Below are 23,115 nucleotides of genomic sequence, written 5' to 3'. Positions count from 1 at the left end.
GCCATTTGTTCAATGGACTCATCCTCGTTTCGTTTACAAAAGCTCAACTGAATATTTTGTCTGAGTTCCTTTTCTGTGTAGCCATTGACTATCTGTGTTGAAGAGACTGATTCATGAATGAGAAAGAAAAGGAATTTTAGACACTCCCAAGGATCTATTTGTGTGACTAAGATATTTCTACATGAGAAGAACCCAGCTCTCTGAGGCCTGAAAGGTAAACAAAATCAACTCATGATTTTAAATAAAAGGCTTTCCTGGGATTCATGAAAATAGTAAATGAAAACTGGGTCTAATGAAATGGTAGCACAGCATATTTGAGATGATAATATTTAGGGACACTTTCCTATAATTATGAGCTCCAGAACTCAGTGTCAATTAGAAACAGATTTGCCTCCCTATGCAACTTTATTTCTGGGAAGGGTGACACCCAACAGAAGCTTAGGAGAGAAGACAGATTAGTAGATCAAGAGAAGCGTGACCGGGCAGGTTTATTTTCAGCGTCAGGCATTATTGCATAAGGCAGAGGGCTCTCTCTGGGTTTGATGCTGTAACAAACAGTCCATGCCATCAACAGACATCAGTCTTGCAGTGAAGAGAAGTCAAAGGCAGAAAATGAGCAAGTGGAATAATAAAAATGCCACGAGAGAAATATAGGTGTTCCTGAGGTCAGAGGAAGAGGTCATATCCCTTTAGGGATCAGGAACAGCCTCAGAGAGGAGATAGAATTTGAGAAGGGTCTGGAAAAACAGCTAGGATTTCAGCAGACAGATGCAGGGCGCTGCACTTCAGCCCTAGTCTACCACATTAGAGAAGAAACAGATGGGAAATAGAATGATGATGTTTAAAGAGAGAGTTGTGAACACTAAGTAGGAGCAATACACTAGGGCCATATTGTAGGAGTCTCTCGAGGGCTAGGATGAGGAGTATGTTCAGTAGAAAAGTGAATGTTCAATGAAGGAAAAAATGATCCAGAAGCCTTTTAAAATTTTAGTCTGGCAGTAGATTTTAAAATGGAAAGGAACTAATACTAACTTTACAGTGTTTCACGTATGTTACGTATGCACCTTTACAGACAAAGACACAGATTCTGAGAGATTCAGAAATTAAAGCCACAATGTAAGGACATTGCAGATTCAAACTCCAAAACCTGACATCTTTCTGCCAGACCTTGCTGGCTGGAAGGAGGATTGGAGGTGAAAAGACCACTTCAGAAGCTGTTGCAGCAATCTAAGCAATAGCTAACAAAGGCCGGAGCTAGGATGACAGCTTTGGAAATGGAAGTAAGGTCAATTTTTGGAAGGTGGCAAATGAAAGTGCATGCCTGGGAAGAGTCTAAATAATTCCTAGCGTTTAAACCTACGTTCAGGAGATGATGAGACTGTTGAAAAGAAAAAGTCTGAAGAAGGACCTGATTTGGGGAAGAAGTACACTTTCGATCAGGTTGATTTTGTGATAGCTGAAAGTCGGGGGACAGTCTCAATACAAGATGTAGTAGAGGTTGGGTGTGGTGGCTCATGCATTTAATCCCAGCACTTTGGGAAGCTGAGGTGGGCGAATCCCTTGAGGCCAGGAGTTCAAGACGAGTCTGGTCAACATGGTGAAACCCTGTCTCTACTAAAAATACAAAAATTAGCCAAGTGTGGTGGCACATGCCTGTGGTCTCAGCTACTTGGGAGGCGGAGGTGCAACAATCTTTTGAGCGGGGGAGGCTGAGGTTGCAGTGAGCCATGATTACATCATTGCACTCCAGCCTGGGCGACAGAAAGAGGCTGTCTCAAAAACGACAAACAAACAAACAACAACAAAAAGATGTAGGAGGCATCTGCATTGAAGTGAGAACTAAAGACATTGGTTGAATAAGTGGTTAAGGTAAAGAAACCTGAAAACACTAACAACGCTAAAATGCCTACATTTAGGAGGTAGGAAGATAGAATATTAGAAAAAGAAACTGAGTCATCCAGCAACCAGAATGAAAACAGGAGGGAATCTCAAGGGAGTGACCCACATCAGGAGTTGAGCAGGATGAGCCGAGATGGCCTAGTGGCCTCGAGGCAACAATGGTCGTCCTGCGCCGTGGGACCAGGAGACCTAAGGGCACGCACCAGCCTGAGGTGCTGAGGAAGCCATGGGGGTTGGAGAGGATAAAGAAAATGAGGATGGAGAAAACGAGGATGGGGCCAGCTCAACAGGGGGATGATTTTGTTTGGTGATCAGGATGAGGGAGCAGAGCAAAGTGGGAGAAGGAAGACACTAGAGAGAAAACAGAATTAGGTGGAACCAAAATTTAGAATTGTGGGGGATGGGGGCGGAGGAAAAAAAAACGAAAATGGTTTTGCTTTTCCTCCTTTCACACCCACAGAAAACCTGTTTTTGTATTGATTTGCCTCTTCTTAAAGACCAGCATTTACATGATCCTGCCCCCCCCACCCCTACACCCACCCAGCCCACGTGAAACAGAACGAGCTTGCCACAGTTAAGTGTAATGAGCCTTTTCGGCAGCCTGGTGTTTTAACAACAAAACGCTGCTGTTCAACGGCGAGGTTCGCATATGTTTTAGGGAGCGGGGTAACAGCCTAGAACCCCTCTCTCTTTGTAACCTGGCTTTATAGTTTTATCATTATTTAGTCTCCCTTTCAGCGACTTTTTAAAAACCAAAATATATGCTGGCTAATATCGTCTGGAAACTGAAAGTCGATGTTCAGCAACTCTCACTCGCCAATCCTACAACTTGGTAAGGATTTTTATTTTGGTCGTACTGAGCTTGCTTACTGTAACTGGGGCCGCGGAGTTGCTATGGTAATTTGTTCCCAAAACAGAGCACGTTGCTTCCATGCATTGAAACGGCAGATAAATCTACTTTATGTTGACTTGATCGTGACATTAATTCTAGTTGAAACATCCCCCATGTTCTCATCAGGACTTGTGCATAGGAATTTTTAACTGGAGCCAAGAAGGCATTGACTAAAAGACTTGAAACTTTGGCTTTTTAAACCCGGCCCTTCACAATTCGTACAACTGAAGGCTGTTGGCTCACAGCCTAGAGCTCTGCCCCGGGAGCGGCTTGCAGCTGGGGGAAGGTTCATCACTGAAGCAATTATGTGGTTAATTGCTCCAGTGTGGGCTTGGGCTGAGAGTTGTGACTCATGCAGCCCTCTGTCGCTAATAGATGGGGGTGGGGGTAGGCTGGACAGGATGCAAGAAGGCAACTGAAAACTCAGCTGCCTTTTCCCATCCCTCTAGCAAATAAATCTGTAACACTAAGATCTCACCTTGAGCTGCGGGAGGAAGGTAGACCTCAGCTCCAAGACGTGGCGCTCCCGGTCTCCATCGGTAGGGGTCCCCATTAAGTCACACGTCCTAAACTGCACTGGAGTCTCCGGACAATTTAAGGATGATGCACTCCGAATTGGGGTTTATCTGCCTCCGATTCTTGCCTAACCATGACATGTGAGAGACAAAAAGTAGATGCCTGAGTTCCGGCATGACTCATTATAAACAAACGGAGGATAGATTGACTGCCTCTTATCAGAGGCCGAGTCTGCGCCCCAGGACAGAGCCTGAGTCAGACTTAAACTCTCAAGTCTTGTTGGGAATTTTCCCCATGAGAAAGAGTTGAATTTTTGAGCAGGGTTCCGTTGATTTCTTGAATACTATCAGTGACCCCATGTTAAGCCCTGGGCTTCTACATGACGTCACATCCCTTCAAAACCAATAGAGCTTCCAGAGTAAGGATAAAAACTGGCTGTGCTCACAAAGAAACTCATCTGAAATTGATAGAAATGTTCGTTTTAGTGGTGATGGTTTTGCAATGTATAGGTGTCAAAATGATGAAGCACACTCAATACGTGCAGTTTATTGTATATAAATTATACTTCAAATATTTTTTAGAAGAAACATAGTTAACAGATGTAGGAGACATGGGCATTGAAGTGAGAACTGAAGACATTGGTTGAATAAATAAGTGGTTAAGGTAAAGAAACCTGAAAATACTAACAGAACACTAAAAATGCCTACATTTAGGAGGTGGGAAGATAAGAGACAGAATATTAGAAGAAGAAACTGAGTCATCCAGCAATCAGAATGAAAACAGGAGGGAATTTCAAGGGAGAAACTCACAACATCAGGAGTTGGGCAGGATGAGCTCTGGTGGCCTGGTGGCCTTTGATGCAACAATGAAGAGAGCACTGGTCATCCCGTGTGGTGTTTAATTGTTACTGTGATTTATCATGAAGCTCAGCAAGAGCAAAACTCCATCTCAAAAAATCAGATCTAACTGCAGTTTTTTTAAAGCTCAGCATTACCTCCTCCCTTCCCATCCATACCGACCTATTGCTTCTGTTTGGGTGCAAACACATACAAAGAGTACCTGGCTGAAGGGACCATGAGGCCACAGCATCTAATGGTGATCTCTAACTCCCAGAGTGTGTGTTAGTAGGTGACATTTATTTTTACTCAACTCCTTATTTCACTAGGCAAAAGAAAGGGAATGAAGGCAGTCAGAATAGATGAAACCCAGGTTTGTGACATATTTGGAGGCAGCAAGGAGATGTTGGGTATTAGATTGGTGCAAAAGTAATTGTGGTTATTATGCCAGGAGCAGTGGCTCACACCTGTAATCCCAGCACTTCGGAGACCGAGGGAGGCGGATCACCTGAAGTCAGGAGTTTGAGACAAATCTGGCCAACATAGCGAAACCTCGTGTCTAATAAAAATACGTTAGCTGTGCATGGTGGCCAATGCCTGTAATCCCAGCTACTAGGGAGGTTGAGGCAGGAGAATCACTTGAACCTAGGAGGAGGAGGTTGCATTGAGCCAAGATTGTGCCACTGCACTCCAGCCTGGGTAACAGAGTAAGACTCTGTCTCAAAAAAAAAAAAAGAAAAAGAAAAGAAAATTAAAAAAATTTAAAAAGTCATTGCAATTATTGCCATTATTTTCAGCGGCAAAAACTGCAGTTATATTTGATTTTTTGAGATGGAGTTTTGCTCTTGTTGCCCAGGCCAGAGTGCAATGGCATGCTCTCGGCTCACCACAACCTCCGCCTCCCAGGTTTAAGCAATTCCCTTGCCTCAGCCTCCTGATTAGCTGGGATCACAGGCATCTGCCATTATACCCAGCTAATTTTATATTTCTAGTAGAGACAGGGTTTTGCCATATTGGTCTGGCTGGTCTTGAACTCCTGACCTCAGGTGATCCACCCACCTCAGCCTCCCAAAGTGCTGGGATTACAGGTGTGAGGCACCGTGCCCGGCCCAAAATTACTTTTACACCAACCTAGTAGCAAAGGAAAAAGAAGCACCTTTAAGGTACCCCACCCCAGGCAGCCACAGGACAGAAGGCTGTTTATGTCTTCAGGTTTCAGCAAATGCAAGTTAAGTCAAGCCAACAGGATGACAGCATGCAAGAGGTGTGCTGCTGGGCTGTGGCCACAAAACACGCACACGTGAAATGACTTAACACTTGGAGACCAGCAGGGAGTAGATTAATTTAGGGGAAATGAACACGTGCATGCTTAGATGGCCAAAAAGAAAGAACAAACTCTGGCAAGCCAGGTTAATCAAAGAGCAAGCAGCCGTGAGGGTGGAGTGGCCCGGTTGTTATTTTAATGTAAATAACTTCAAATGGGAAAATATGAACATGTGTCTATGCGTGGACTTGCTTATAATCTGAAAAGTACGTGATCTCTCTCTCTCTGTCCTTTCAGATAAAGGCCCTTCATAGATTGAAAAGGAGAGTTCTCCTTCCTCTTGCTGTAGGTATTCTTTTTTTCAGAGAGAGAGTTTCACTCTTGTTTGCCCAGGCTGGAGTGCAATGGTGTGATCTCGGCTCACCACAACCTCCCCTCCCCGGTTCAAGCGATTCGCCTGCCTCAGGCCCCGAGTACCTGAGATTACAGGCATGCGCCACCATGCCCAGCTAATTTTTTGCATTTTCAGAGACAGAGTTTCTCCATGCTGGTCAGACTGGTCTCAAACTCCCAACCTCAGGTGATCTGCCCACCTTGGCCTCCCAAAGTGCTGGGATTATAGGAGTGAGCCACCATGCCTGGCCATTGCTCTTGGGAATACCTGCTTTCTGACTGTCAACATTATGGGAAAGGTCTTTCATTTTGACTGCTAAATTCATCCAAAAGGAATTAATTCTTTCTTGCATTTTCCCTTCAGTCACTGGTGAGGCCAGCATTTTCCTGCTGCCATCTATTGGCAAACAGATTCAATATACACAAGTGATTCGGAGAATTTGCCATCTTAGCAAGAGGGTCAGCTGGGCATGGTGGCTCCCGTCTGTAATCCCAGGGCTTTGGGAGGCCAAGGCGAGAGGATCAGTTGAGGTCACAAGTTTGAGACCAGACTGATCGACATGGTGAAACCCTGTCTCTACTAAAAATACAAAAATTAGCTGGACATGGTGGCAAATACCTGTAATCCCAGCTGCTCAGGAGGCTGAGGTAGGAGAATTGCATGAAGGTACCTGTGAGGCAGAGTTTTCAGTGAGCCAAGATCACACCACTGCACTCCAGCCTGGGATACAGAGTGAGACTCCATCTCAAAAAAAGAAAAAAATTGCAAAAATTAGCCAGGCGTGGTGGTGGTCGCCTGTAATAACAGCTACTAAGGAGGCTGAGGCACGAGAATCACTTGAACTCAGGAAGTGGAGGTCAAAGTGAGCCAAGACCATGCCACTCCCCACCGGCCTGGGCAACAAAGCGAGACTCAGTCTCAAAACAAACAGAGGGTCATTAATGTAGGCAGGCTTTTTCTGAATCTCTTAACCTGTCAGTCACTGTCACTAAATCTGTATGTGTATTTGTGTGTGTGTGTGTGTGTGTGTGTGTGTGTGTGTGTGTGTGTAGTTTTTGACCCTCTGGATTCTGTTCCTGTTTTGAAGGTGTATTCTTGCCACGGTGGTTAACCTCACATGCAATGTCTGTCCATGTCCTTAATTTCCAAAGACAGGCCCAAATTTTAACAATGGCTTTGACATACCTCCATTAATGTACATTCATACATTCATAGGTCATTTCCTGCTATGTAAATATGATCTATTAGAAGAATGTTTCATTCAACAAGTATTTTCTCTTGACATTTGGTGTCCTAAAAATTATTATTTGAAAAAAAAAAGTCAGTTTATTTCACAAACATTCATGAAGCATCTTCTGTGTGCCAGGACAGTAAAGCCCAGCCCATAGTTTGGAGTTACAAGTTGTAGTTTTCTCCAGGTCTTAGAGTGCAAAAAGCAGAGCCAGCTTTTGTATTTGTAATGGTGGAATTACAGTAAAGTACTCCTTATAAATATATTTTTGAAAATAATGCTCATTGCCTGGAAATGACCAAAGCTTTGTAGCACTGTGATCTGTATTACAGAGTTCTGGGGTGCCAAGAGCATACGTTTCAGGAGTTGTAAAAGTATACTTCTCCATGGCAGACTGCCAAGCAAGAGCTTATTTCACATTTAATGCCTTGTAGGAAAAAGATAGCACAAGTTGAGCAGATGAGAGCGTTCAGTCATCTTGAAAAGTGAAGAACCCGTGTCCTCAGCTGTTCTGTTCTTCAGGCTGTTTGCAGGTTTCGATGAGTGGTGTCAGAGGGCAGTTTTGAAATGGGAGGGAAGATTTATAAAAGGAAAGACATATTCCAGGTAGGTCTTTATAATGTACTTCTTCAAGCTGTCCTGGAGAAGCTTTTGTGATGGGGCTTTTAGTTGGGACTCCAAACCTTTGATCTGTCCTTTCAAACTGAGTCTTCCATCTGTAGTCCAGATTCAAGCTTCCTGGATTTCCTCTACTTTATCATCTTGTTTATTTGATCATACAGTACTATTTGTGTAAGATAGGTGTTTTATTTTTTAATTGGGCCACTAGTGTGTAGAATAAGAATAATCATAATTGTTGGTTTATTAAACATATCATGGATCCATGCATGACCTGCTTTAATTGATTTAGTTTGTTTTTTAAATTTTGTATTTTTAATAGAGACAGGGTTTTACCATGTTGTCCAGGCTGGTCTCCAACTCCTGACCTCAGATGCAAGCCACCACGCCCTACCTAATTATTTTAAAATGTACAGTAAGTTACTGTTGACTGTAGTCACCCTGTTGTGCTATCAAATACTAGTTCTCATTCATTCTATATAACCATATTTTTCTACCTATTCACCAACCCCACTCCCACCCACTACTACCCTCTTCAACCTCTGATAACCATCATTCTATTCTCTGTTTCCATGAGTTCAATTGTTTTCATGTTTAGCTCCCACAAATAAGTCAGAATATGGGAAGTTTGTATTTCCGTGCCTGGCATATTTCACTTTACATAGTGACCTCCATTTTCATCCATGTTGTTGCAAATGATGGAATCTCATTCTTTTTTTATGGCTGAATAGTACTCCATTGTGTAGAAGTACCACTTTTTTTTTTATCCATTTGTCTGTTGCTAGATACTTAGGTTGCTTCCAAATGTTGGCTATTGTGAATAGTGCTGCAATAAACATGGGAGTACAGATGTCTTTTTGGTAAACTTGTTTCCTTTTTTGGGGGTACATGCTTAGCAGTGCAATTGCTGGATTACTTGGTAGCTATATATTTATTTTTTGAGGAACCGCCAAAGTATTCTTCACAGTGGTAGTACTAATTTACATTCCCACCAGCAGTGTGCAGGGGTTCCCTTTTCGCCACATCCTCGCCAGCATTTGTTACTGCCTGTCTTTTGGATAAAAGCCATTTTAGGTCCGGTCGCGGTGGCTCAAGCCTGTAATCCCAGCACTTTGGGAGGCCGAGGTGGGTGGATCACGAGATCAAGAGATCGAGACCATCCTGGTCAACATGGTGAAACTCCGTCTCTACTAAAAATACAAAAAATTAGCTGGGTATGGTGACGCCATGCCTGTAATCCCAGCTACTCAGGAGGCTGAGGCAGGAGAATTGCCTGAACCCAGGAGGCGGAGGTTGCGGTGAGCCGAGATGGCGCCATTGCACTCCGGCCTAGGTAACAAGAGTGAAACTCAGTCTCAAAAAAAATAAAAAAATTTAAAAAGCCATTTTAGGACAGGCACAGGGGCTCAAGCCTATAATCCCAGCACTTTGGGAGGCCGAGGTGGGCAGATCATGAGGTCAGGAGTTCGAGACCAGCCTGGTCAACATAGTGAAACCTCATCTCTACTAAAACTACAAAGAATTAGCCGAGAGTGGTGGCAGGGGCCTGTCATCCCAGCTACTTGGGAGGCTGAGGCAGGAGTATCACTTGAACCTGGGAGGTAAAGGTTGCAGTGAGCCGAGATCGCGCCATTGCACTTCAGCCTGGGATATAAGAATGCAACTCCGTCTCAAAAAAAAAAAAAAAGAAAAAAAATGTAAGTGGAGTGAGGTGATATCCCATCATAGTTTTGATTTGTATTTCTCTGATGATGAGAAATGAGTGATGTTGAGCACCTTTTTACATGCCTGTTTGCCACTTGTATGTCTTCTTTTAAGAAATGTCTATTCGGATATTTTGCCTATTTTTAAATTGGATTATTGGATTTTTTTTTCTATGAAGTTGTTTGAACTATTGAAATATTCTGGTTATTAATCCCTTGTCAGATAGTTAGCAAATACTTTTCCCATTCTGTGGGTTGTCTCTTCGTTTTGTTGATTGCATTCTTTGCTGTGCAGAAGCTTTCTAGCTTGTGATTCCATTTGTCCACTTTTGCTTTGGTTAGCTGTGCTTGCAGGGTATTACTCAAGAAATCTTTGCCCAGTCCGATATCCTGGAGAGTTTCTCCAGTGTTTTCTTGTAGTAGTTTCATAGTGTGAGGTCTTAGATTTAAATCTTTTATCCGTTTTGATTTGATTTTTATATATGGTGGGAGACAGGGGCCTAGTTTCATTCTTCTGCGTATGGATATCCAGTTTCCCACCACTGCTTATTGAAGAGATTGTCCTTTCCCCGTGTATGTTATTGGCAACTATGTTGAAAATGAGTTGACTATAGATGTATGGATTGGTTTCTCTATTCTGTTCCATTAGTTTATATGTCTATATTTTTATGCCAGTACATGCTGTTTTGGTTACCAAAGCTCTGTAGTATAATTTGAAGTCAAGTAATATGATTCCTTCGGTTTGGTTCTTTTTGCTCAAGATAGCATTGTCTATTCTGGGTCTTTCGTGGTTCCATATACATTTCGGTATTTTTTTTTTCTGTTTTTGTGAAGAATGTCATTGGTATTTCAACAGAGATTACATTAAATCTATAGATTACTTTAGGTGGTATGGACATTTTAACAATATTAATTCTTCCAATTCATGAACTTGGAATATCTTTCCATTTTTGGCATGCTATTCAGTTTCTTTCATAAGCATATTATAGTTTTTATTGTAGAGCTCTTTGACTTCTTTGGTTGATTCCTAGATGCTTTATTTTATTTGTAGCTGTTATAAATAGGATTACTTTCCTGATTTCTTTTTCAGATTGTTCACCATAGACCTATAGAAATGCTACTAATTTTTTTTTTTTTTTTTTTAGACAGAGTCTCACTCTGTCACCCAGGCTGGAGTGCAAGGGTGCAATCTAGGCTGACTGCAACCTCCACCTCTCAGGTTCAAGCAATTCTCTTGCCTTGGCCTCCCGAGTAGCTGGGACTACAGGTGTGTGCAACCACTCCTGGAAAATTTTTTGTATATTTAGTAGAGATAGGGTTTCACCGTGTTAGCCAAGATGGTCTCCATCTCCCGACCTCATGATCTGCCAGCCTTGGCCTCCCAAAGTGCTGGGATTACAGGTGTGAGCCACCACACCTGGCCAGAAATGCTACTGATTTCTGTATGTTGATTTTGTATTCTCTAACTTTACTCAATTTGTTCATCAGTTCTAACGGTTTTTTGGTGGGGTCTTTAGGTCTTTCCAAATATAGGATCATACCATCTGCAGACAAGGATAATTTGACTTCTTCCTTTCCAGTTTGGATGCTCTTTGTTTCTTTCTCTGGTCTGACTGCTCTAGCCAGAACTTCCAGGTACTATGTTGAATAACAGTGGGAAAAGGAGGCATCCTTGTCATGCTCCAGATCTTAGAGGAAAGGCTTTCAGTTTTTCCCCATTCAGTATGATAATAGCCGTAGATCTGTCATGGATGGCTTTTGTTTTGTTGAAGTATGTTCCTCCTACACCCAATTTTTTAAGGGTTTTTATCATGAAGGGATGTTGAATTTTACTAAATTCTTTTTCAGCATTAAATAAAATGATCGTATGGTTTTTGTCCTTCATTCTGTTAATATGAGGTGTCACACTGATTGATTTCCATATGTTGAACCATTCCTGCATGCTGGGTTAAATCCCACTTGGTCATGATGAATGATCTTTATAATGTATTGTTGAATTCAGTTTTCTAGTATTTTATTGAGGATTTTTGCATCAATGTTCATCAGGGGTTTCAGCATATAGTTTTCTTTTTTTGATGTGTCTTTGTCTGGTTTTGGTATTACAGAATCCCCCTCTTTTTCGGAAGAGTTTGAGTAGAATTAGTAGGATTGGTATAGTTCTTTAAATGTTTGGTAAAATTCAACAATGAAGCCACTGCATTCTGGGCATTTCTTTGCTGGGAGCCTTTTTATTATGGCTTTGATTACGTTACTTGTTGTTTTTTGTTTTTTGGTTTTTGGTTTTTGCTTGAGATGGAGTCTTGCTCTGTCACCCAGGCTGGAGTGCAGTGGCGGTCTCTCAACTCACTGCAACCTCCACCTCCCAGGTTCAAGCTATTTTCCTGCCTCAGCCTCCCAAGTAGCTGAGATTACAAGTGTGCACCACCACATCTGGCTAGTTTTTGTATTTTTTTAAGTAGAGACGGGGTTTCACCATGTTGATCAGGCTGGTCTCGAACCCCCGACCTTGTGATCCGCCTGCCTCAGCCTCCCAAAGTGCTGAGATTACAGGTGTGAACCACCGCGCCCAGCTGCGTGACTTGTTACTGGTCTGTTCAGGTTTTGGATTTATTCGTGGTTCAATCTTTTTGCATTGTATGTGTCTAGAAATGTATCCATTTCTTCTAGGTTTTCCAACTTATTGGCATATAGTTGCTCACTAGTAGCCTCTAATGATTCTTTGAATTTCTGCAGTATTGGCTGTAATATCTTCTTTTTCATCTCTGATTTTATTTATTTGGGTCTTCTTTGTTTTTTTCTTAATCTGGCCAAGAGTGTGTCAATTTTGTTTATCTTCTCAAAAAAACAACTTTTCACTTCATTGAGCTTCTGCAATGTTTTCTTCATTCCAATTTTATTTATTTCTGCTCTGATCTTCATTATTTCTTCCCATCCACTAATTTTCAGTTTGGTTTACTCTTGCTTTTCTAGTTCTTTAAGATGTATTGTTAGGTTATTTGAAGTTTTTCTACTATTTTGATGTAGGTGCTTATAGCTATAAACTTTCTCCTTAGTACTGCTTTAACAGTATCCCATAGCTTTTGGTATGTCGTTTCTATTATCATTTGTCTCAAGAAAATTTTTAATTTCTTTCTTAATTTCTTTTTTTTTTTTTTTTTGAGACGGAGTTTCGCTCTTGTTACCCAGGCTGGAGTGCAATGGTGCGATCTCGGCTCACCGCAACCTCCGCCTCCTGGGTTCAGGCAGTCTCCTGCCTCAGCCTCCTGAGTAGCTGGGATTACAGGCACGTGCCACCATGCCCAGCTAATTTTTTGTATTTATAGTAGAGACGGGGATTCACCATGTTGACCAGGATGGTCTCGATCTCTTGACCTTGTGATCCACCCACCTCGGCCTCCCAAAGTGCTGGGATTACAGGCTTGAGCCACCGTACCCGGCCTCTTTCTTAATTTCTTAAGAGGATTGACCCATAGGTCATTCAGGAACATATTGTTTTAATTTCCATGAATTTGTATAGTTTCCAAAATTCTTGTTATTGATTCCTAGCTTTATTCCATGTGGTCATAGAAGATACTTGATATAATTTCAACTTTTTGAATTGTTTAAGACTTGTTTTGTGGCCTAACATATGGTCTGTCCTTGAGAATGATCCATGTGCTGAGGAGAAGAATGTGTATTCTACAGCTCTTAGAGGAAACATTCGGTAAATCTCTATTAGGTCCCTTTGGTCAATTGTACAGATAGTCTGCTGTTTCTTTGTCAATTTTCTGCTGGGATGATCTGTCCAATGCTGAAAGTGGGATGTTGAAGTCTCTGGTTATTATTATACTGGGGCTTATCTCTCTCTCTTTAGCTCTAATAATGTTTGCTTTATCTATCTGGGTGCTCCACTGCTGAGTGCGTATATATTTAAAATTGTTATATCCTCTTATTGAATTAACCCCCTTATTACTATATAGTGATCATCTTTGTCTCTTTTTATAGTTTTTGTCTTGAAACCAATTTTGTCTGATATAGTTAGGTATAGTTACTCCTACTCTTTTTGGGTTTCCATTGGCATGGAACATCTTTTTCCTTCCCTTTATTTTCGGTCTATGTGTGTCTTGATAGATGAAGTGGGTTTCTTGGAGGCAACAGGTCTTTGAGTCTTTTTTAAAAATTTATTCAGCCATTCTATGTCTTTTTGATTGGAGAGTTTAGTGAATTTACATTCAATATTACCATTGTTAAGGATTTATCCTGCCATTTTGTTATCTGTTTTCTGGTTGTCTGGTGGTCTTCCTTCTTTCTTTCCTTCCTGTCTTCCTTTTAGTGAAAGTGTTTTACTCTGGTGATATGTTTAAATTTCTTCCTTCTTATTTTTTGTGTATCAGTTGTATGTTCTTTGTTTTAAGGTTACCATGAGGCTTGCAAATAATGTCTTATGACTCATTATTTTAAACTGATGACAGCTTAACACTGATTGCATAAACAAACTAAGAAGCAAAGAGATAACTAATAAAAACTACACTTTAACTTCATTCCTCCCATTTTTTAACTTTGTGTAGTTTCTATTTATATATTATACTGTCTATGTCTGGGAAAGTTGTTGTTATTTTTGATTAGTTCATCTTTTAGTCTTTCTACTTAAGATATGAATAGTTTACATACCACAATTACAGTGGTATCATATCTTGTATTTTCTTTATACTTACCAGGGAGTTTTGTACCTTCAGATGATTTCTTATTGCTCATGAATGTCCTTTTCTTTCAGATTGAAGCACTGCCTTTAGCATTTCTTATAGGACAGGTCTGGTGTTGATGAAATCCGTCAGTTTTTGTTTGACTGGGAAAGTCTGTATTTCTTTTTCATGTTTGAAGGATATTTTTGCTGGATGTTCTATCCTGGGATTAAAGTTATTTTCCTTCAGCACTTTATATATGTTCCCACTCTCTCCTGGCTTGTAAGGTTTCCACTGAAAACTCTGCTGCCAGATATTTTTCTCTTGCTCCTTTTAGGATCCTTTCTTTATCCTTGACCTTTGGAGGTTCGATTATTAAATGTCTTGAAGTAGTCTTATTAGGGTTAAATCTCCTTGCTGTCCTATAATCTTCTCGTAATTACATATTGATATCTTTCAGGTTTGGGAAGCTCTTTGTTATTATCCCTTTGGATAAGCTTTCTCCCATTGTATTTCTCTACTTCTTCTTTAAGGCCATTAGATTTGCCCTTTTGAAGCTGTTTTGTAGATACTGTAGATGTACTTCATTGCTTTTAATTCTTATTCCTTTTGTCTCCTCTGACTGTGTATTTTCAAATAGCCTATTTTCTAGCTCACTAATTCTCAATCAACTCTGATGTTAAGAGACTCCAATGCATTCTTCAATATGTCAATTGCATTCTTCAATTCCAGAATTTGATTCTTTTAAACTATTTAAATTTCTGTTAAATTAATCTGATAGACTTCTGAATTACTTCTCTGTTTTGTCTTGAATTTCATTGTTTCCTCAAAATAGCTATTTTGAATTCTCTATCTGAAAGGTCACCTATCTTCATCTCTCCAGGACTGGTCCCTGGTGCCTTATTTAGTTTGTTTGTTGAGAGTATGTTTTCCTGGATGGTCTTCAGGCTTGTAGATGTCTGTTGGTGTCTGGACATTAAAGAATTAGGTACTTATTATAGTCTTTGTAGTCTGAGCTTGTTTGTACCCATCCTTCTTGGGAAGGTTTCCAGGTATTCAAAGGGACTTGGGTGTTATAATCTAAGTTTTTGTTCACGGTAGACATATTCTCATTAGGGGGCACTCCAAGCCCAGTAACACTGTGGCTCATGCAGACTCATAGAGGTGCCACCTTGGTGGTCTTGGATAAGATCCAGAAGAATTCTCTGGATTACCATGCATAGATTCTTATCCTCTTCCCTTACTTTCTCCAAACAAATGGAATCTCTCTTTTTCTCTGTCTCTCTCTCTCTCTCTCTCTCTCTTTCTGTGGAGCTACCTGAAGCTGGGAGGAGTGACACAAACACCTCTGTGTCCTCGACCACTGGGACTGTGCTAAGTCAGACCTGAAGTCAGCACACTGCTCAGTTTCACCCAAGGCCCCTGGTAACCACTACCTGGCTACCACCAGTGTTCACTCAAGGCCCTGGGGTTCTAAAATCAGCAAGTGACAAAGCCAGCCAGGCTGGTGTGCTTCCCTTCAGGTCAGTGAGTGTCGGGAACTGGTCTGGGACGGCACGTCTGCCGGGGGTCTCTCGACCTGCAAGAGGGTCCCAATACCTGGAAGAGAGAGTGCGCTTGAAGAAATAAGAGAGACAGAGAAAGCGAGGCGTCTGGAGGGCTGGATAGGCTGTGCCTAAACAGCAAATTTTATTTTTCAAAGGCTGGGAATAAATACACTTTCTTTGCTCTGGTTTACGTCATTGCAAGAGGAAATGCAAATCTGTACCTTACATGGCCTATACAATAGAGGAGTCAGACACACAATCAGTGGTTGTAAAAAGTAAGAGAATTTCCTGTGATCACAAAGCTTGTTTACATCCAGACATTATTCCTCCTGGCTGCAGGTATTTCTGGTTTGATCTTGTTTTAGAACTGAGATGTGAAAAGGTTTTCTGGTTTTGCTCATCAGAATATCTTTTAACCAGATTCTCCTTTGTCTGCTCCTGACTCAACTTATCTCAACTCCCCCATTCAGGAGTCTCTGAGTCAGGGATCAAAGCCATCCCATATGGTGGCATTTGCTTTGCAAATATCCCCACAGTTAAACCATTATCTAGGGTACAAGGCAGTCAGACAAGTAAAGAAAGGTTTAAAGCTTATTCTTAAAGAAAGAGTCATAAAAAGTTAAAAGCAGAAACTGGTTGCTGGTAGGGAGTCACTCAGTCTAGCAGCACCGCATAGTTTTAGGCCCAAACGATATCGTGGTTGATATTAGAAACTGATCATCCATCTTTCAGTTCCTTTTTCCTGATAGCGCGACTGCCTCCAACAGGAAACTGTGTTTGGGATCAAACTCACCGTATCGTGAGACCCACGCCTTTTGGGGGTCTCATACGGGAATGTTCCCCACAAGGGAGCTCCCCTGCAGCCCCAGGCAGCTCCAGAGATGCCAGGAGCCAAAGACTGGAGTCAGAAACCTTAGGAATTTACCAGGCGTTTCTAGTCTACTATGGCTGAGCAGGCACCCAAGCCACAAGACAAAGTCCCTCCCACTCTTTCCTTACCTTCCTCAAGCAGAGGAGCCTCTCCCCATGGCTACCATCACCCCAGGCCATGGTGAGTCCTGCCTGGCTGCCACCAGCATTCATGCAAGGCCCAAGGGCTCTCCAATCAGCTTGGGTGAATGTTGCCAGGCCTGGGACTCACCCTTCAGGGCAGTGGGCTTCCCTCTGGCCCAGAGCAGGTCCAGAAGTGTCATCGGAGAGCCAAGTTCCCCAAAAGCCCACTGGGTGCTTTACTCCACTGTGGCCAAGCTGCTACCTAAGCTGCAAGACAAAGTCCCCTTTATGCTTCCCTTTTCTGTAGCAGGAGGAGTCTCTTCTCAGAGCCACAACAGCTGGGAATGTGGAGGGTCACACCTGAAGCCAGCATGTCTCTGAGTCTTACCCAAGGCCCACAATGAGTACTGCCTGGCTACCACTGCTGATTATTCAGAACCCAAGGGCTCCTTAGTCCTGCCAGGACTTGGTCCCTCGCTTCATGGCACTGGGTTCCCTTCTGAACCAAGGTGTGTTTAGAAGTTTCATTCAGGAGCTAGGACCTAGAATGGGGGCCTATTGTAGCTGAGCCAGTATCCAAATTGCAAGACAAAGCCTGTTTTTACTTTTTCTCTCTCCTCTTCTCAAGTGAAAGGAAGGAGTCTCTCGCAGAGCTGCAGGCTGCACTGCCTGGGGTTGTGGGAGGGCTGATGCAGGCACTCCCTTAGCTGCTCCACCTGGTGTCTCACTAAGTCGTGTGCCCTTCAAGGCCACTGGTTCCAAATTCAGCACAGCACCAGGACTTACCCAGGAATTGCAATCCCTGTGGCCTAGACTGCCTTTTAAGTTTCTTTAGGACCCCAGAGCACTGTAGCCCATGGTGACAAGGCTGGCCAGAACTCGGGTTCTGACTGCTGGGATGGATGACTCCCCTCCGGCTAGGGCTGATCTAAGTGCTCCCTCTGTTGGGTCTGGCTGAGTTCTGTCCCATGTTGCTTTCCACTGTGACAGGACAGCACTGAGTTCCGATGCATAGTCCTGCAATCACTGTGCTGTCCCTCCCCCAAATGCACAGATTCTCTGTGCACACAGCCACTGCTGGGGGAAAGAGAAAGGGTGGCATTGGCAATTCAAGACTGTCTTTCCTACCTTCTTCAGTGCTTCTTTCCTTAATATGATGCTAAAACCAGGTACTGTGATTGCTCACCTGATTTTTGGTTCTTTTAAAGATTTTTTTGTGTGTGGATAGTTGTTCAATTTGGTGTTCCTGTGGACAGGACAATTGGTGGAGGCTCCTGTTTAGCCATCTTGCTCGGCCTCCTCTCCATCCACAAGTTGTCAATATTACTCTAAACAGTACTTTTATCAACATTCTTGTGCCTAGTCTTATGACTTATATGTGTGCAAACATTTAAGTATGTATCTAGAAGTGAAATTGCTGGATTGGATGGTTTGTGTGTGCTCAACTTCAGGGTAGAGGGCCAAACAGTTTTCTGAAGTGCTTGCCCTCACACTCATGTCGGTAATGTCTATGAGTACCAATGGATCCACACATTCTCTCCAACACTTGATATTATCAGACTTTTCAATTTTTGCTGATCGATTGTGGATAATACAGTACCTCATTATAGCCCTGATGTACATTTTTACCTTCAGTGCCAAGCATCTGTTTTACTGGAGTGACTTCATGTCTCCCTTCTTTTTCTGAGATGTATCTGTTAATGGTTTTTGCCCATTTTTCAACAGTTGTTTGTGTGTGTTTTTTTTTTTCTCAGCTCCTAGAACTGATATGTTTTTCTTTTACTTTTACTTTTTTTTTTTTTTTTTTTGAGACGGTCTCACTCTGTCACCCAGGCTGGAGTGCAATGGCATGATCTCAGCTCACTGCAATCTCCACCTTCCCGGTTCAAGTGATTCAAGTGATTTGATTAGTTCAAGTGATTTGATTAGTATTTGTCAAAGTCAATAGATTATTCACAAATCTTTCAATTCCCCATTCCATTTAGGTACATGACAAAGTTATTATTATAGTTTGTCTTTTTTTTTTTTTTTTTCAAACAGAGTCTCACTCTTCTTGGCATAATCTCTGCTCACTGCAACCTCCACCTCTTGAGTTCAAGGTGTTCTCCTGCCTCAGCCTCCTGAGTAGCTGGGACTGCAAGCATGTGCCACCATGCCCAGCTAATTTTTGTATTATTAGTAGAGACTGGGTTTCACCATATTGGCCAGGCTGGTCTTGAACTCCTGACTTGATGATCCACCTGCCTCAGCCTCCCAAAATGCTGGGATTATAGGCATGAGCCACATCGCCCAGTCTGAATGTATTCTGAATACTAATTCTTTATTTCATTTTACTTTCTTTAAGGTATCCTTTAACGAACAAAAGTTCTTTTTTTCTATTAAAAAGTATTTTGTTGGGCCGGACGCGGTGGCTCATGCCTGTAATCCCAGCACTTTGGGAGGCCGAGGAGGGTGGATCACGAGGTCAAGAGATCGAGACCATCTTGGCCAACATGGTGAAACCCCGTCTCTACTAAAAATACAAAAAAAAATTAACCGGACGTGGTGGCACATGCCTGTAATCCCAGCTACTTGGGAGGCTGAGACGGGAGAATTGCTTGAACCCATGAGGCAGAGGTTGCGATGAGCCGAGAATGCTCCATTGCACTCCAGCCTGGGTAACAAGAGCGAAACTCCATCTCAAAAAAAAAGTATTTTATTTTATTTTTCCCCCTTAAATTTTATTTATTTATTTTTTAAAATTTATTTATTATACTTTAAGGTCTGGGGTACATGTGCAGATTGTGCAGGTTTGTTACATAGGTGTACACGTGCCGTGATTGTGGTTTGTTGCACTCCTCACACCCTCATCTATGTTAGCTATTTTTCCTCATGCTATCCCTCCCCATTCCCTCTACCCTCTGCTATTTCTCCCCTAGCCCCTCACCCAAAAATTCTTAATATAGCAAAATATAGCACTCTTTTATAATTAATCTTTTTTTGTTTAAGAAATTGTTTAGTAAGTCCTTTCTACAATATCTAAAATATTTAACTGTATTTTATACTAAGTGTTTTTAAAGTTTATGTTATGTATTTATGATGTCATGGAAGACCTAAAATTTTATCTTTCTTCATGTCTATCATATGCCACATTTCCACTTTATATACAGTCTGTTCATGGGTTTAATTCAGTTCTGTTTACGAATGTATTTCTCTCTGTACCAATACACTATCTTACTACAGCTTTATTAATAATTCTGATATATGTAGGGCCAGACCTCTCTCTACTCCTTCTCTTCCAAGTCTCTTAGTAATTCTTGGCCCTTTACTGTTCCAAATGAATTTTAGAATCATCCTATCAAGCTCCATAAAATCTCTGTTGGGATTTTAACTGCAGTTATCTTTAAAGCTCAATGTAGGGAGCACTGACCTATTTCCAATATTTATCCATGAACATATTTCTTTCCATTAATTTAACCTTCTTCACTATCTCTTAATAAAGTTTTATAATTTTCCATGTGGGGATTACAGATATCTTTTATTAGATTTATTCTAAGATATTTTATATTCTTTAGTACCATTAAAAATTCTTCCCTTTGATGTATCTTCTACTGTGCTGGTGCTGTAGTAAATGCAGTGGAATTTTTCACTTTAATGTCACACCCAGGAACCTAGTTAAATCTAATTTCTGATTCCTTAACTGTGTCTTCTTTTGGCTTTTCTGTAGGATCATCCTGTTACCTGAAAACTATGGCCGTTTTATTTCTTCCCTTCCAATTCCTATGCTTCTAATTTATTTTTCTTGTCTTATTACACTGTAGAACCACCAATACATTGTTCGATAGGTGGGATGATAGTAAACACCCATGTTTTTCTAATTTATAAAAGAATACTTCCAATCTTTTTGGATCTGTGATTCCAATCCTAGGTTTCTATATTCCTCATAACTTATAACCTCATGCTTCCTTTATTGCTTTCTATATTTTGCTTGATTAAAGATAATTTTTAATTGGTGCTTATTTAAATTTAAATAAATTAGAAAATATTCTGAAAATATTTATAAATTATGCATAATTTAAAAAGATAAGCAGTTACAATCATAGTAGTAATGTTAAACAAATGATACTAAATCAACTTTTATTTGCTCCTCTTTATTTTCTCCCTAATATGTTGGGCAGCTTGATAAGGTGCTTTGGGTTAGGTTACCAAAATAGTCCCTGGGTTACCCAACATTAGAGCTGAAAGAAGCTTTAGAGATAAAGTTGAGGAACCTAAGGCCTATTCGTTCAACCAACATTAACCAAGAATGAGCTTTGTGCTAGGTATTGTGTTAGACCCTAACAATATAGCACAGAATAAGTCAGACAAGGTCTCTACTTTCCTAGAGTTACTGTCTCATCAGGGGAGAGAATAAGGAGACAGACAAACAGCACAGATTGTATTAAGTATAGTGAAGGAAACAGGATGATGAAAAAGAGAAAAAAAACTGAGAAAGCCATTTTCCTTGAGCCTGTTGTATTCTTGTTTGCCTTCCTGAAAGTGATACTGAATAATAGAGCAGCCTGCCACCAGTCCACTCTTCCATTTTGAGAAACCAAGTTGGGGGTGGCGGGGGCGCAGGGAACAGACACCTCACACAACAGCTTGGATCAATTTCTGGGTATGACTGTCAAAGCCAGCAGTCCAGACCCCATACCAGAGCTACAGGAACACCAGGCAAAAGAGCTGATGTTCTCTGTCTGAGTACTCAAGAGTGGATAAGCAATGTGATCCAGTGGCATCTGGCACCTCACTGATCACTTCCTCTGTGCCAGAATCTTACGCTAGGTGCCAGAGCTACCCAAGATGAAACAGTTAATAGTCCCACACTCAATACTATGGGGAGCACACTGATGCTTTCAAAGCAGCACGGACATACCGTGATCAGAGTACACTGAGAACAGAGAGGAGATTATCTAACCTAGTCTTGGAAGTCAGGGGAGGCTCCCTGGAGGAAGCAATGCCTGATGTAACTGTTTATACTGTAACAGTTTGTACTGCCATCTGCAGCAGAGAGCTGGTGGAGAGTTAAGAGTACAAGCTCTAGGCTCACACAGCCTAAGTTCGTATCTTAAATTCCCTACCCAGCCGAAGTGTGTGTATTTTCATTTGTAAAATGGGATAGTAGCACAAAGAACCTGTGTTTATTAGGAAAACAAACTAAAATAATCTATGTAGAACATTTACTTAGTTCTTGGTCAATTCATCTCATGAATTGAATCTCACAGAAAATCAATGTGCAGAAATCCAGTTTGCCAAATGACCCATATACTGAATTTGCCAAAGTGACCAGGTAGCTTTCCCTGGGATATTCAGTTTGGTTTCTGATTGTGAGATCTACTTTTGTGGCTACTAAATAAATATGATTGATAATGGTACCTGGCAAATGGATCTTATAAAATGATACTTTTTAAAATGTGACAAAGTAGGAATAAGCCTAAAATGAAGGTTTTTTTTCATATGAAGTGCTGTATTTACCAAGCAAAATTTTAGCCTTTCATGTCAAACAGATTTTCTTCAGCTTCTTCTAAATTCTTTTTTGATTCTTTTGAATGTCTTTTTCTATCCTTCAGATGATAAACATTTATAATAATCTCTTGCCAGTTCCTTTAATGACATATCAAGCTTAAATTTAAATGCATTACATTTAAAATTGAATTTAGTTGGAATTCAGTGTTAAACATGTTAAATTTTAATGCAAAATGTCCCAAAGAAATCCAAAATCGTAATTAAATTTAAAACCATACTAAAAATATCAGAACTAACTGAAATAATCCTTTCCTGAAAAATGCTGAAATTCTGGTTTCTAACAAGGATAATTTGGAATACATGAGTGAAAGAAAATTAATTTCATCAGAATAAATTATCATAATAAATCATATTATTAGTACTTTATATCTGACCTGCATTAGCCATAAATAGGAATTTTAAAAGAAGCAATTAATAAAACCAACTTAAAAGCCTCTTAAATTGCATAGACACCAAAAGAGTGAACAAAGATCATGATCAGAACATTCAATTAGCAATTACCAGCTGGGAGCGATGGTTTCTGCCTATAATCCCAGCACTTTGAGAGGCCGAGGCAGGTGGTTCCTTTGAGGCCAGGAGTTCAAGACCAGCCTGGCCAACATGGCAAAATCTTGTCTCTACTAAAAATGCAAGAAAATTAGCTGGGCATGGTGGCATGTGCCTGTAATCCCAGCTACCCAGGAGGCTGAGGCATGAAAGAATTAAACCTGGGAGGTGGAGGTTACAGTGAGCCAAGATTGCACCACTGCACTGCACCCTGGGTGACAGAGACTGTCTCCAAAAAAAAAAAGAAAAGAATTAGCAATTATTTAAAAAAATCAGTGTAAACCATTTTCAGTGTAGGTAATGAATATATGGACATTTGCTATACAATTTTTCAGTATGTCTCAAAATTGCAAATATATTGCAGGAAAAAAAATAAATCAAAAATTTTCTATAAGACAGGCTAAAAGTATATTCTTATTACCAATAACCAAAACTCAGCATTTCCTGTAAAGTTGTGAAACAGTGAAA

At 41.0% G+C, this 23,115-nt stretch overlaps 1 protein-coding gene across 1 annotated transcript in view; it reads left to right on the top strand.

Moving 5' to 3' along the window:
- The first annotated feature begins 2,332 nt into the window (after positions 1-2,332).
- Positions 2,333-23,115, top strand: part of MRTFB (myocardin related transcription factor B) — a 335,374-nt gene continuing 314,591 nt past the window's right edge. The window contains exon 1 of the mRNA XM_074382207.1: positions 2,333-2,731. The gene's annotated coding sequence lies outside the window, so the exon portion shown is untranslated. The remainder of the gene's footprint in view (positions 2,732-23,115) is intronic.

The sequence above is a fragment of the Saimiri boliviensis genome, chromosome 12 (genome assembly GCF_048565385.1).
Source record: "Saimiri boliviensis isolate mSaiBol1 chromosome 12, mSaiBol1.pri, whole genome shotgun sequence".
Taxonomy (NCBI): Eukaryota; Metazoa; Chordata; class Mammalia; order Primates; family Cebidae; genus Saimiri; species Saimiri boliviensis.
This window is presented reverse-complemented; position numbering and strand designations above follow the sequence as displayed.